The 12,259-nt window shown below is 39.8% G+C and overlaps 1 protein-coding gene across 9 annotated transcripts in view; it reads right to left on the reverse strand.

Annotated features, from left to right (window-relative positions):
- The window catches only part of mical2b (microtubule associated monooxygenase, calponin and LIM domain containing 2b), a 69,563-nt gene extending 57,507 nt beyond the window's left edge, over positions 1-12,056 (reverse strand). For 5 of the 9 annotated variants that reach the window (XM_061721188.1, XM_061721185.1, XM_061721187.1 and 2 more), the window contains exon 1: positions 11,910-12,056. The gene's annotated coding sequence lies outside the window, so the exon portion shown is untranslated. Of the gene's footprint in view, positions 1-8,222; positions 8,425-10,805; positions 10,942-11,909 lie in introns of those variants that run through there. The other 4 variants (XM_061721182.1, XM_061721183.1, XM_061721180.1 and 1 more) reach the window with 4 other exon arrangements.
- Between the last annotated feature and the right edge of the window lie 203 nt (positions 12,057-12,259).

The raw sequence follows: 12,259 nt of genomic DNA on the forward strand, positions 1-12,259 counted from the left end.
CCGCATTTGAAATTAAATACTTCAGGAAGATTCCCAAACTCAAAAACTCTCTTCAGCCTAGAACTCCATACATCGGAATAGTGTGAAGAATCTTCAAGAAGAAGATGAATTTATTCTCTGAAGAATCCTCCAGAAATGTCCGTGGAGAGCTCCAGGTCATGCAGGATGTCAGAAATGAGAACATGACGTGGTTGGAGGTGACAAATCACTTCACACATTGGAAGCAGTTAAGCGATCACCTGAGACAGAAACAACTGGAGCGTGGAGGTGACAAATGGAGCAGGAGAAATGTGTGCTTGGATCACAGACAGACACTTGATTCATGATGACTGACAACAGAAAATTAGCTGTTTTTCTTTTTTACCTAGACAAGCTTTGATCTCACTTTTCTTTAAAGACTATCGAGGGGTACACACATTACACTTACATTAAGCGTTACTTCCAAGGTTACACCCATCCGATGTGACCCACACTAAAAAGGACGCTTGGTCCTTGGGCCAGAAATGACCCGTAATCTGTTAAAGCCACGTAATATTAACCAAGAGTCCAACGCTGCAAGAGCTTAGTCAGATTTTCAGCTTATTGAAAAACATTTTCAACAACAAAATCCTCTTTTGTTCATGTTAGATCCCACCATTCCCACACTTTACTGTGTTTATTTCAGTACAGGGCCTGTAACTGAAGGTTTATTTTATTACTTTTAGGGACCTTTGCCTAGCTCTTGCCACCTCTCGTCCCTGCTTTTTGGACTCTTGACGTATCGTACAACAGCGGCACAAAATCAACAACGATGAAACGAGCTCACAGAGCTACAGTGGACGTCACAGCAGAGGCAACCAAGCTATTAAGATTAAACAAAAAAAAAAAAAAAAAAAAGCTGACCAAGCAGGAGACAAAACAAGAGTCAATCTTGGACAAAGACATCAAAGTGGTATTACTTCGGCATCTTCATATCAGGGGGACCAACTGATCTATAAATGACCTCTTCGCTGATTTAAATCCTTACGCTTTTACAGTTTTCACCATGTCAATGTGGAAGGATGCTTTTTAAACTGTACAAAGTGTTAAAGACTAAAAACCTGTCTTACATAAAAAACAGACATTTCATTTGGTGACTGTCAATAAATCAATGAATGCTGGATGACGTAATAATAAATGCCCCATGAACCCAGTTACTGTTTTACTATTCGCTAGACTAGAAATAAATATTAACAGCAAGTTAGTCAACCAAGTCGTAATTCCAATTATCACACTACTAAATAATAATAATTTAAAAAACAACTGCCATTAAGTCTTCAGTAGAGAAATGATGAATGTCTGCTTTTGAAAGAATAGATTATCTCTGTCATGTTAAACACAAGAGAGCTTGACTTTTGTGGAGTCAACAGCCCGTGGATAAGTGTGGGATCAAAGCTGAGTCAACAAGTTCCTGCCAAGACGGAGAGGACGGTAGGGGAGAGGAAAACACCGGCGAGACGGGAGAGACAGAAAAGGCCACAGACGTGGATTAGAGGGAGACACGCTGGGAGTGCTTGCTTTGGGGAGCAGTGGTGCAGATCTGGAGTTATGAAGTCCATGGAATATAAATGCACGCCTCACTGAGCAGACACGCTGCCTCTGCTGCAGCGATTTACCTCCAACTCAGGAAATGTGAACAGACGTGATGTCCAGAAGCTGAAGCGTGAACCTGCCGTCCTCTCTGAAAAATGCTGCTTCTCTGTGACGTACAGGCAGCTCGCACCACAGTTCACGACAACATCCATCATCCATGCTGCTTATTCCCATCCAGGGTCACGGGGTCTACAGGAGTCTACACCCTGGTTTGTCCGGTGCAAACTCCCCCCCATATACACACACTTGCCATTTTTACCAACAGGAAGAACGAAAAAAGTCAATTATTTCCTGATTTATTAATGCACACATACTGCTGGAAAGAAGTTTATACTACAGTGTCAAAGATGACCGTAAAATATCTGTTTCTATTAAAACTACATATTATTACTATGGCGGCAATTAATTCAGGGCTGTTGTACAAAACTGAAGAGCAATTACAACTATTATAATCCATGGAGGGGGAGGAACCAACATATATGAGGAAATAAAATCAATGTTACACTCAGAGCATTAGCCTGCTAAGGAGGCTAATGAAGGCTAAAAAGCTCAAATTGAAGCTAATAGGGTACAGAAGCTGCCGCTGTATGTGCTTGATTATATTTCTCATGACGACTACGCAGTATATTTTGCAGAAACAGATGACTGTACTGGACCCTTTCACATCTAAAGACTATAAGCCAGAGCTTTATGTTGCAGACTTAAGTAGGGAGATTTTCCGGGTCACTGTTTACACAACCACAACCTGATTCCTCTGTGAACCAAAGCACAACAACTCTTCCAGTCGGTCACCGACACAAACTGCCCTATGGAACATGCATGAGACGAAATGACATACTTTCGATCATATCAAATACGTTTTGAGATTATCATAATGCCAAGATGCAGAAAACGCAGTCAGCCTGCAAAGTTGGGTAAATACACAAAACTATGTAAACCTGTGGGAAAGAGTTTTGATTTAAAAACAAAAGAAATCTCATATTCAATAATACTTCAGTGTCATCCAACAGACATGATCTTAGCACATCATTAGAAAAGACTTTGTTATTATGTAAAGCGCCATCACTACCATCTTACAAACCTTCGTCTTAACCATCATCACGTAACATTTCACCAAATTTCAAATGCTTCCACTTACTTATAAAAAACGCCTTAATTCGTCCGGTCCTCACATTTAATATTCCTTCAGCTTTTACATTTCAAATATTACTTAAGTTGTTTCTGTATCTATTTTTTCCAGTTTACTATGAATATGTATCGGTATGTTGTGGCGCGTGTTCTGAAATGTCCTTTTTATTCATTCCCTTTGTGGGAGAAATTACTTCAAAGGAAGTGAAGGACAACTGAAAAAGTAAAGACTGCCAAAAGCCTTTCCGGAGGGAAAACTTTTGCGTGAATATCTCTAAACCACATCAGACTGTTCCACAGCTGAGAGGGACGCGCCCGTACTTAACCTGCAGATAAGGGGCGAGGAGAGGGATCACACTCCCATCATCTACATATTTGTTATTCCCTGGGCAGCACGCCAGATCTCAATGAAGGGGGCGATTGATGGAAAGAGTACAACCAAACGTGCATGTGCTTCTAATTTAGTAATTCTAAGTAAGCTTTCTTTGAAATTCAAAAAACGACCAACATGTTCAATAATGATGCTTTAAAAACAAAACAGTTTGAGAATCAACTGTCAAGAAGCAGCAAGGGAAGTGTAAAGAAGGCATGCTGCAAATATACCAAATAATAAATAAAACCACACACACAATGATTTTCTTCTCATAACTTTGTGGCTTACAATGGAAAGATTTAAATTGTTCAAGACAATGATGACTAACGGGGAAATGATGAGGAAAGAGCAGCATAACTCCCTGAATCAGACCTCACGCAACGCTGCAAAAACCACATTTCAGAAAGTCGGGATGATGAAGTACTCGCTGCAGATACTGTACACCGACGGCTGAGCAGCTGAAAGCATCATCGGAGTGAGGAGGACCCAACAATAGCAATCTGTAATGTCTGAGGTGTTCAACGTGTCAGAGCATGAGAAGATATGTTGAAACTATAAATTAAAAGAAAAAGGTTTTCCCTTCTGCACCGCCAACAGCACAGGAAAAGCAGATGAAGGATGGAGGTATGTAGCCAACTGTGCAGTAATGCATACAGAAATTTCCATAAACTTGTCATGTTGCTCAAAAGACCAAACACTAGACAATTCCCCATTAATTCAGCTACGACCACAGGCCCCAACTTATAAAAACAAAGAGTATGCCAATGAAGAAAAATGGTTTGCATCTGTGTCAGTTGCTTTCAGACATCCTGAGCCTGCAAGTATGTCATTCTTTAAAATTTTAAATGAGGTTGGGTTTTTTCCAAACTTGAGGAAGGGGAGGGACAAATCTATGAGATAACAAAACACAGAAAGAATTTAATTAACTGACAGAAAGGACGCGGAAGTCGATGGATGTGGGATTTTTTACGGCTGATGTCGACTTTCAGAACTGAAGGAATCTGATTTATGATTTGCATTCATTTATTTTTTTACATGTTGGGCTGACTTTTTTGTCCTTGCCGCATAACAAGATACATCTGTTTAAAAAAAAAAAAATAATGCGCAGACATGCTCATTTAAATTAAAGATTTATAGTGTAATTTATATAATGTATTAAAAAAGAAGAAGCACACCCCCTCTGCAACACACAGATGGCCCACATGTCAACCCACTAAACATGCTCTGCTGTTTGCTGACAGTGATTATCAAAAGGAATCAAATAATCCATCTGATTAGATCAGCCAGCTAAAACACTACCTTAAAAGAGGTCTGTAGACTGTGATGTCAGTAAGCCTTGGTGATGGCAACGATAACGTCTTTGCTGTAAAAGCTGAAGCCCAAATCCAAACATGTCACCACAAATGCTAGCAATGTATATGAAAAAAAGAAATGTACGGATACATGACTTAAAGTTCTATATCCTGCACTTTTTGCAACATTTTCAATATGCGTTGAACTGATTTAAAGACAAATTGAATAATTTAGGAAGAGTAGTTTAACATAAAAAGACCACTAATTTAGTACCTTATCAAATTGACCCAAATTTAAGATCTCCCCCATGAACGCGCCTCCGAGGACAGCTCAGTCTTATGACTTTAGTCCAAGACACAAAACTCAGTTTGCTGAGATAAAACAGTTCACTGTTGTACTTAACAATGGATCAAAGGTATTTAGATCATCCAAGTCAATTATCCCAGAGGACAATCCACATGCTTAGTTTACAACTCTATAAAAAGGATCAACACTTTAAAAAGGTCCATACTAAGTTTGGACTTTTCACTCTTCCATTTGTGGGACGCCTTCTTAAAAGTTAATTTGTACAACCCCTGAAATATCTTCACCTAATTACTTAACACCATGAAGCAGAACACACAAGTCTTTCTTGTAAATGTGCACATTGAGAGTCCTGAAAACCCAGATGAGCACAACAACAATGATGATCACAAAGGCCAAAGAACAGCAGCTGAGTTTTATGGCAAAACTTCCCTGAGGATAAAGTACAGTCATATCCTATTTCCAGTTTCACAGTTTCCTCGTCTGAGTCTTGTCAGACTTCTTGTAATGAAAGCAGCACGAACAAAGGTTCAGGAAGAACCGGGCAGTGTTTTGCAGGTCTATGTTTTTTGCCTCGTGACTGCAGATAAACCAAACAAAACAATTGAAAAACATTGAATTGTTTGCCATCAGTGGGTAAAGAAAATTTCAGGTAACAGCAAAAAGTGGTTCAGAAGAATATCTAACAAGCCTTTAACCTTTTACTGGGCAAATAACAATATTTGATGACTTCAACATCCCTATTTGTACAATAGAGGGAAAAAAAAGTTACAACATTTAAAGGTCCTTTGATATTCTCCAATAACCCTGGAGTTGAAATGGCAAAAACGGCAACTCCTTAATTTAGTACCTTATAAAAGGGTTGAGCAAATATTGAGAAAATTCAAACAGAGCATGAAATTGACAAAAATGTCAACGTTCACTGAAACTTTGGTTTGTCACGGCAGACAAACATGAACACCATCATCTGATTAAACCTCCCGTTTACTGTGAATGATTGCTCTGACAGTCATTAACATTTTAGAAATGTAGAAACAAAAACAGCGTAAAATTGTCCCAATCTTCAAAAGCACATGCTGCATCTGATCTAAATGAGTTACACAAAGACATGAATGAGAAGTCATGATTTCTGGATAAAAAAGGTGCAGGGAGATTAGATTATTGCTAATAAAACAATCCACTAGTGTTTGACACCTGGTCCATAAAACAGGGAAGCTGGTGAAGCAGAGGAGCATTTGCATCTAATCAGATAGACGTTACAGAAGGATAGCTGCAACCTCCAGATAAACATTCAAAATGCATGGAAATCAGTCCTGATTTACTCTCAAACACAAGCCCTGACAAGCCTACAAGGTGACACTGAAAACAATTCAGCAAAGCATCACCGTGCCAAGATTCTCACACACTTTCTGGGTTATTAACATTTTTCCAAGCCTCAAACTGTCTTCTTCGGTCTATCCCTGAAAAGGGACCGGGGATTGAAAGTCTATATGAATTTAAATCTTGAGGTCAGAATTAAAATCTAAATTATTGCATATGGATGCATACGTTGCTCCAAAAACTTAAGGAAACATTATTTTTCATACATACCATGAAACGAAGAAAACCACCACAGCCTCCGTGATCTCTGAATAAGGTTAGCCGTTTGCTCTTATTTATACCTGATGACAACAAGCCAGATAATGTCTTTATGCAGGAGACTCCGAATAGGGATTGATCAGGTGAAAAAGCCTGTTTCTCTGAAGCCTGTTTTACTAATAAGGACATACTGTTGGCTGTCATCTTTGGTACAAAGGTTGCATTGACACGTGTGGGAGTGTCCACACATAAACACATATACAATCAGCATGGGTGCAAAAGGCCATGAGTGGCATCAATATAAAACAACAAAAACAATACAAATATTCACCATATCAGTGAGGAACTACGCAAATGTTTCTAAAAACAGTTCAATACCTTCATTGAGCTCAGATCAGCATTGAGAGTATTTGGGAGGCTGGGAGACCTGGACCTTTGTAAGACAGCTGCCAGTAAAGCTACACCTCAAAAAAATAAAATAAATACATTAAAAATATCACTTCTAAGATGAAATACCCTTGTAATTGTTTTAATTATTATTTATTAAAGTCTTACTTTTTAATCTAATGTCTAAACTTTTGCTTGACTAAATTATGTTGTTATTCTTAGCCGTTTCCAGTCCTGGCCACATATCATATCCTACGTTTATTGATCTATTATTTGTGAAAAAACACAATAGCATATTTTAGAATTGACACAGAGTTAAACAATTAGCTTTTAGTTTTTTTCTCTGCACTTCTGTATATTATTTTGTACAGCCATGCAATCGTGGGGTGGGTTGGGGTTTAAAAAATGGCATACTTGATAGGGTTGGTTTTGATATCTGTGTTTTTACCATTTTGTTATTGCCCAAAAATACCAATAAAAAGATTTGAAAAAAAACAAAAAAAAAAACAATTAGCTTTAAGAGCAAGAATATATTTCTGACAACATTTGAATGTCAAATTACACTCTTGGTCAATGTAACACAAACTTTATGATTTAAACAAGAATTTGGTAAAAAAGGGAAATATTTTGGTGATCCAATAAAATTCTAAACATCATCTGTGTTAATTACAAAAATGCGAACTTTTTCGTGACGTCTCACTTTGTCCCATGTAAAAACCCAGATTACTGTTGCCCGGACTGAACACCATATGTTTGGTGGTGCTGAGAGAGGCTTTAACTGGTTCATGTGAAATCAAACCCTTAATCCCTCACAGCTTCAGCGCTGCTCACAGTGCAGCCCGGCGGGGCTTGAGTTACGCCAACCACTTGTCAGCAGTTATGTGCCCCGTGCAAGTGAATGGCAAAGTTATGGTGGGTTGAAGGGGGTCTTGATACAATGAAGCAGCCAATTACATACAGTATTTGAATTACGGCTGTGCCATTGCCAAAACTTAAAAAAAAAAAAATATGCTAAAAAGACCATGTTAACTCCATGCTGTTTTAGATTAAATTTGAGACAACAACTTATGGAGTGGGATTTGGACCCATGTGTCCTGGAGAGGTGCAGGATTTGGTAGGATAAGGGGAATTAGACCCCTGCATTGGTGGTGTGCAGTTTAATCAACTAGGCCACAAAGATCCAAAACGTTTTGACAGTAACCCAAACCTCAGGCTTTTAAACTTTGATTCAACTTCATTGAACAATTTAAGTAAAATTCACTCCAAATGATTGCTCCAATTATGGTTTAAATGAGCTAACAACCAGCTTCCATGTTGAACCATAAAATTTCACCAAATTGGGGAAGTGAACAGAAACTAGTGCCAACAATCACACTAAAACTTGACAGTGCTGAGTTTATCACTGAAATGACTAAAACAGACTTAAATGCACCTTAATGAGTTGTTACTGATGAAGCACAATTAATTTACAGGCTCTCAAACTGGACAGACAGCACCATAAAACTGCTAAATAAGGTACAAATGTATATTTTGTCGTGTTAAGTGATACCTTACACAGTCTGAAACCCCACAGATGCTTGTGTGGGTGCATAATCCACATCTTTTCTTTTTTTGAAAATGCCAATATCTTGATCAAAGTATTCCCACACAGTCCAATAAAGCCTTAATTTGAAGTTTGCTACAATCTCAAAACAAGAACGACCACAAAAGTTGGTTTCCAATCGTCTCAAAACCGTCTGACACATTGAAACTCAACTTGGCCTTTCTCATCTGACAGCAGTTGGGTAGCCAGTAACAGTGACGCTCCGCTCCCTGGTGTATTTTTGTCCTACCGCTCCTACCGCCCCCCCTCCGAGCTGAGATATGCAGCGACACCCCCTTATAAGTCAAACGCTCATTGCAGGAAGTGACAGCTTGTGCAACGGCTTTTTTCTGTGCCCCGCAGGCACCACAGCCCAGATAAGTGGGAAACGGCAGCATAAAATGCTCTGAGATTAACATCTCAAGGGTTGGCAGCACGGCACGAGGAAGTGAAGATGAAGGGAACACAAGAAAAAAAAAATCCACACAATTGTTATACAATTAAGCCTAGTTATGGTTTATGAAACAAGTCTCCTTCAAGGCCACAAAGATGATTGAAGACATTAATGCTCACAACCAGCTGCAAATGTACTCAGTCGTTCTAATTCATCAAGTTATAACAGAAAAATAAGCTATCCACCTTACCGGCTTACTCCACCTGTGACATAACTTAGTGGTTTCACATTAAACCTTGCCAATCTGATCCAGCAGCGTCTTGTATGTTCAAGCCGTCACCCCTGCCCTCAATGTGTGCGCTACAATAGCAATACTATGTGCTGATGGATCTAATACCCCACAAAAATGCAACCTTTCCATAAACCGTGCAACTCCTCCTCCTAGGATTCAGTGTGGCTCCGTGGTTCTTGTGACCGCCTGCAGTGCTACCAGAGACCGCAGGCTGAAGATGAACTTGATCCGCTGTCAGAGATGAAGTCAAAGTGGAAAATAAAGCTCAGAACCGGGGACTCATGAGGCACTGGAAATATCTGCACAGATAAATCAGTAGGTATACCTCACAGCTTGATTCCTGCTGAAAACTGATTACAGTAAAAAGACAATTGTCTCAAGTAAACTGATTTAGCATGCAATAAAGTAAAGCAATTAAAGTTTGAAATGTTTCATAAGAACTTTTTATAAATAGTCTTAACAGTCTGAAATGTTGGCACTTTGGCTGCCGCCAATCTCCCAGGATGTGGCTACAACAGGAAATGCAGGCTGAGGTTGATCAGAAGGATAGACAAAAAATAAATAAATACAAAACCCAAGGAGAACATTCAAGTTGAACTAACTAGTCAAGATACATTACTGAATGATAGAAATCTCTCACTTTTTTGAACCATAGCGTTCCACAGAAAGTGGTCCAGGGAAACTCCACAGTCAAAACAAAATACCAAAGCCAGGCTTGAAAGTCCTGAAGCGCATGCTGGCGGGCCATAGGTTTGCTGGGAGAACGCCACTTGGACTGATGAGACACAAGTGCAGGTGTTTGGCAAGTCACGTCAACCGAAGCTCTTCAAAGAAAACACCAGCACTGTAAACACAGAGGTGGGCTCGCCCATGTGTCAGTGCTTCGCTGCTTCTGAGTGGCTTTCTGTGAGACATACATTTTATTTTATTCAACATCTATTGAAAGATATGAAAAATCCAGTGGGAAAAAAGGTCTTGGTCAAAGCTGAGACCCCTGAAGGATGTTGCTCAGGAAGAGCATGCCAATATACCTGCAGAGGTCCGAGAGCTGCAGTTACTGCTGCCAAAGATTGTTCAATAAAATATTAAAGTTATACCTTCAGTTTTGTCCATCATTTATTCTACTCTGCGAAATATTCAACCGAATCGACAAACAAAATGAGTTTTGTCCAAGGCAAACATATCCTCGTCTGAAGGTGCTGAAAACTTCCATCCAAAAAAGATCACACAAAGATCGTCTCAAATGATATTGGATCCCCTTTTCCCACCAGCCATTATGGTGTGACGTTATTTCAGTAATTAAATACATCTTAGGCCTCACATCTATCTAGTCAGGTTTCAACTCCACCCTGGTGTCCATTTACAGTCTCCTACAGTTCATCAATTAATAAATAAATTCATATACAGCAACATTTTCTATAGCTTGTACTGTGAAGGTTTGAGATTCGACAATGGTGACTTTTACAAGAAGAGACGCAACAAAAGATGTAAGACACAGCCTTAATAAACCTCCTCAAGCAGAATCATAAACAAGACAGCATATGAACCATAGTCATGATTTCTTGAACTAATTTTAGACTTTGTAGAATCTGGATAAAGCTAATCACATCTGGAAACAACCAAAAGATAAAATTAAAAACACAGCAGCGAACAAACCTCTCTCTGATGCATGATTTCCTATATATAGATATAAAGCTGTGGTTAATGAACAGTGGACTCTCTGTTTTGTCTCTAAAGCAACCACGGGACCATCACTGACTAGCAACCTTTACACTGCTAGGACTGATCCTGCAAATAGAGATAGAAACATTTATCAGGGTTTCATGCAGATCCTGCTCTAATGAAAGCTAATCCATTATCTCACCGAGGTGAAAATTGAGGGAAGTTGATCTTGCTCCTGAGGCATAAGTCCGAAACAACTGGGGGTTAAAGATGAGCCTTCTACGCCTGACTAGATTTCAGGTCTCAGAGGACGCGAAGCCACCTGCTAGAGACGAGAGCCAACTGGATGGTTGGCACGCAACACCACCGTGTGAAATGCAGACACCACCCATCCATTTATTTTCTGGATCTGGGGCGTGAGACAAGCGAAACAAACATCTATGCACACTCAGGCTCCTTCCTTCAGTCCGTTTCAATAATCTAAACAAGACTGAAGTGCTGTGTGGAGCCGGAGCTGAACTACCACACCTTACTGCTCTAAACCTGCAGACTCCCAGAAGCAGACTGAAGAGGACACACTGGTACTGCAAAAAACAACAATGGATAGAAAGGCTTAAAATGTCTCCTGTTCAGCATCCTGCTTACCAATTCTGATTCCATTTTTAACAAAGTAACACAAGTGTAAAAGTGAAATGAAACATGAATTCTTCTGCTAAAAAAAAAAGTAAAAATTAAAAGAAAAGAACCACAAATACAATGTCCTAACACCAAACAACTGATCAAGTATCTATCATCCAGAACATTCATTGTGTTATTCCTAAGATTTTTCCTAAGATTTAATGGCATGAGTGTCACATAAAGTTTCAACATGTTTTCAGCCATTTGTACAGTATGTGTAAATTTGTTCTATAGCAATTTGTACCAAGTTAGCTTGAAGTTCTTCTGAATAAAAAACAACAAACATTTGCAGACCAGAATAGGTAATCAACTCAGAAAAAAGGGGCGCAACTAGTTGACATAAGTTAGTTAAAGTGTTGAGTTTTACCTATAAAAAATACATAAAAAAAAAAAAACAACCAGATGCGGCATTTCACAAATGTTATATCAGAATCACTTAGCAGTGGATTAAGGTTATTGGTTTGTCCAATCATCTGCAGCTGCGCAATCATCGACGCAGGGCCTACGGCGTAGGGTACGCGGCGACGCACATCGTAGGGTGTGCGTCGCCGCGTACCCTACGCCGTAGGCTCTGCGTCGGTGTAACGCGGACCATAAATCAGCCTTTAGGACGCAGGTCAGCACTTACGTCCGTGCGCGTCTCACACCTGAGGGTCCATTAAACAGGTCCCGGCGGGTCAAACAGTCGGAAAAACACCCACAGAGCGTCTGCCGGCTCACACACTCGTCTCTGTCCCCGCGTGTCTCCTTCACGGACCGGCGTCCTGCGTGTCCGCCGCCGTTTATCACCAGCAGCTCAGACCTGTTGAGCTCCGCGTCAAGAGCCCGGACAGCACCAGGTGTACATGTCCGCCTGCTTTTCAGAATAAAAGTCGCACCGTTTTATTTTTTTGTGATCAAATGTTTTTTGTTTATCTTTCATGATTTTCTAATTATAAACGGTGGCATCCACAATTATGTTAAACATACATTAACACA

This window comes from Cololabis saira, chromosome 5, assembly GCF_033807715.1.
Source record: "Cololabis saira isolate AMF1-May2022 chromosome 5, fColSai1.1, whole genome shotgun sequence".
In the NCBI taxonomy this organism is placed as follows: Eukaryota; Metazoa; Chordata; class Actinopteri; order Beloniformes; family Belonidae; genus Cololabis; species Cololabis saira.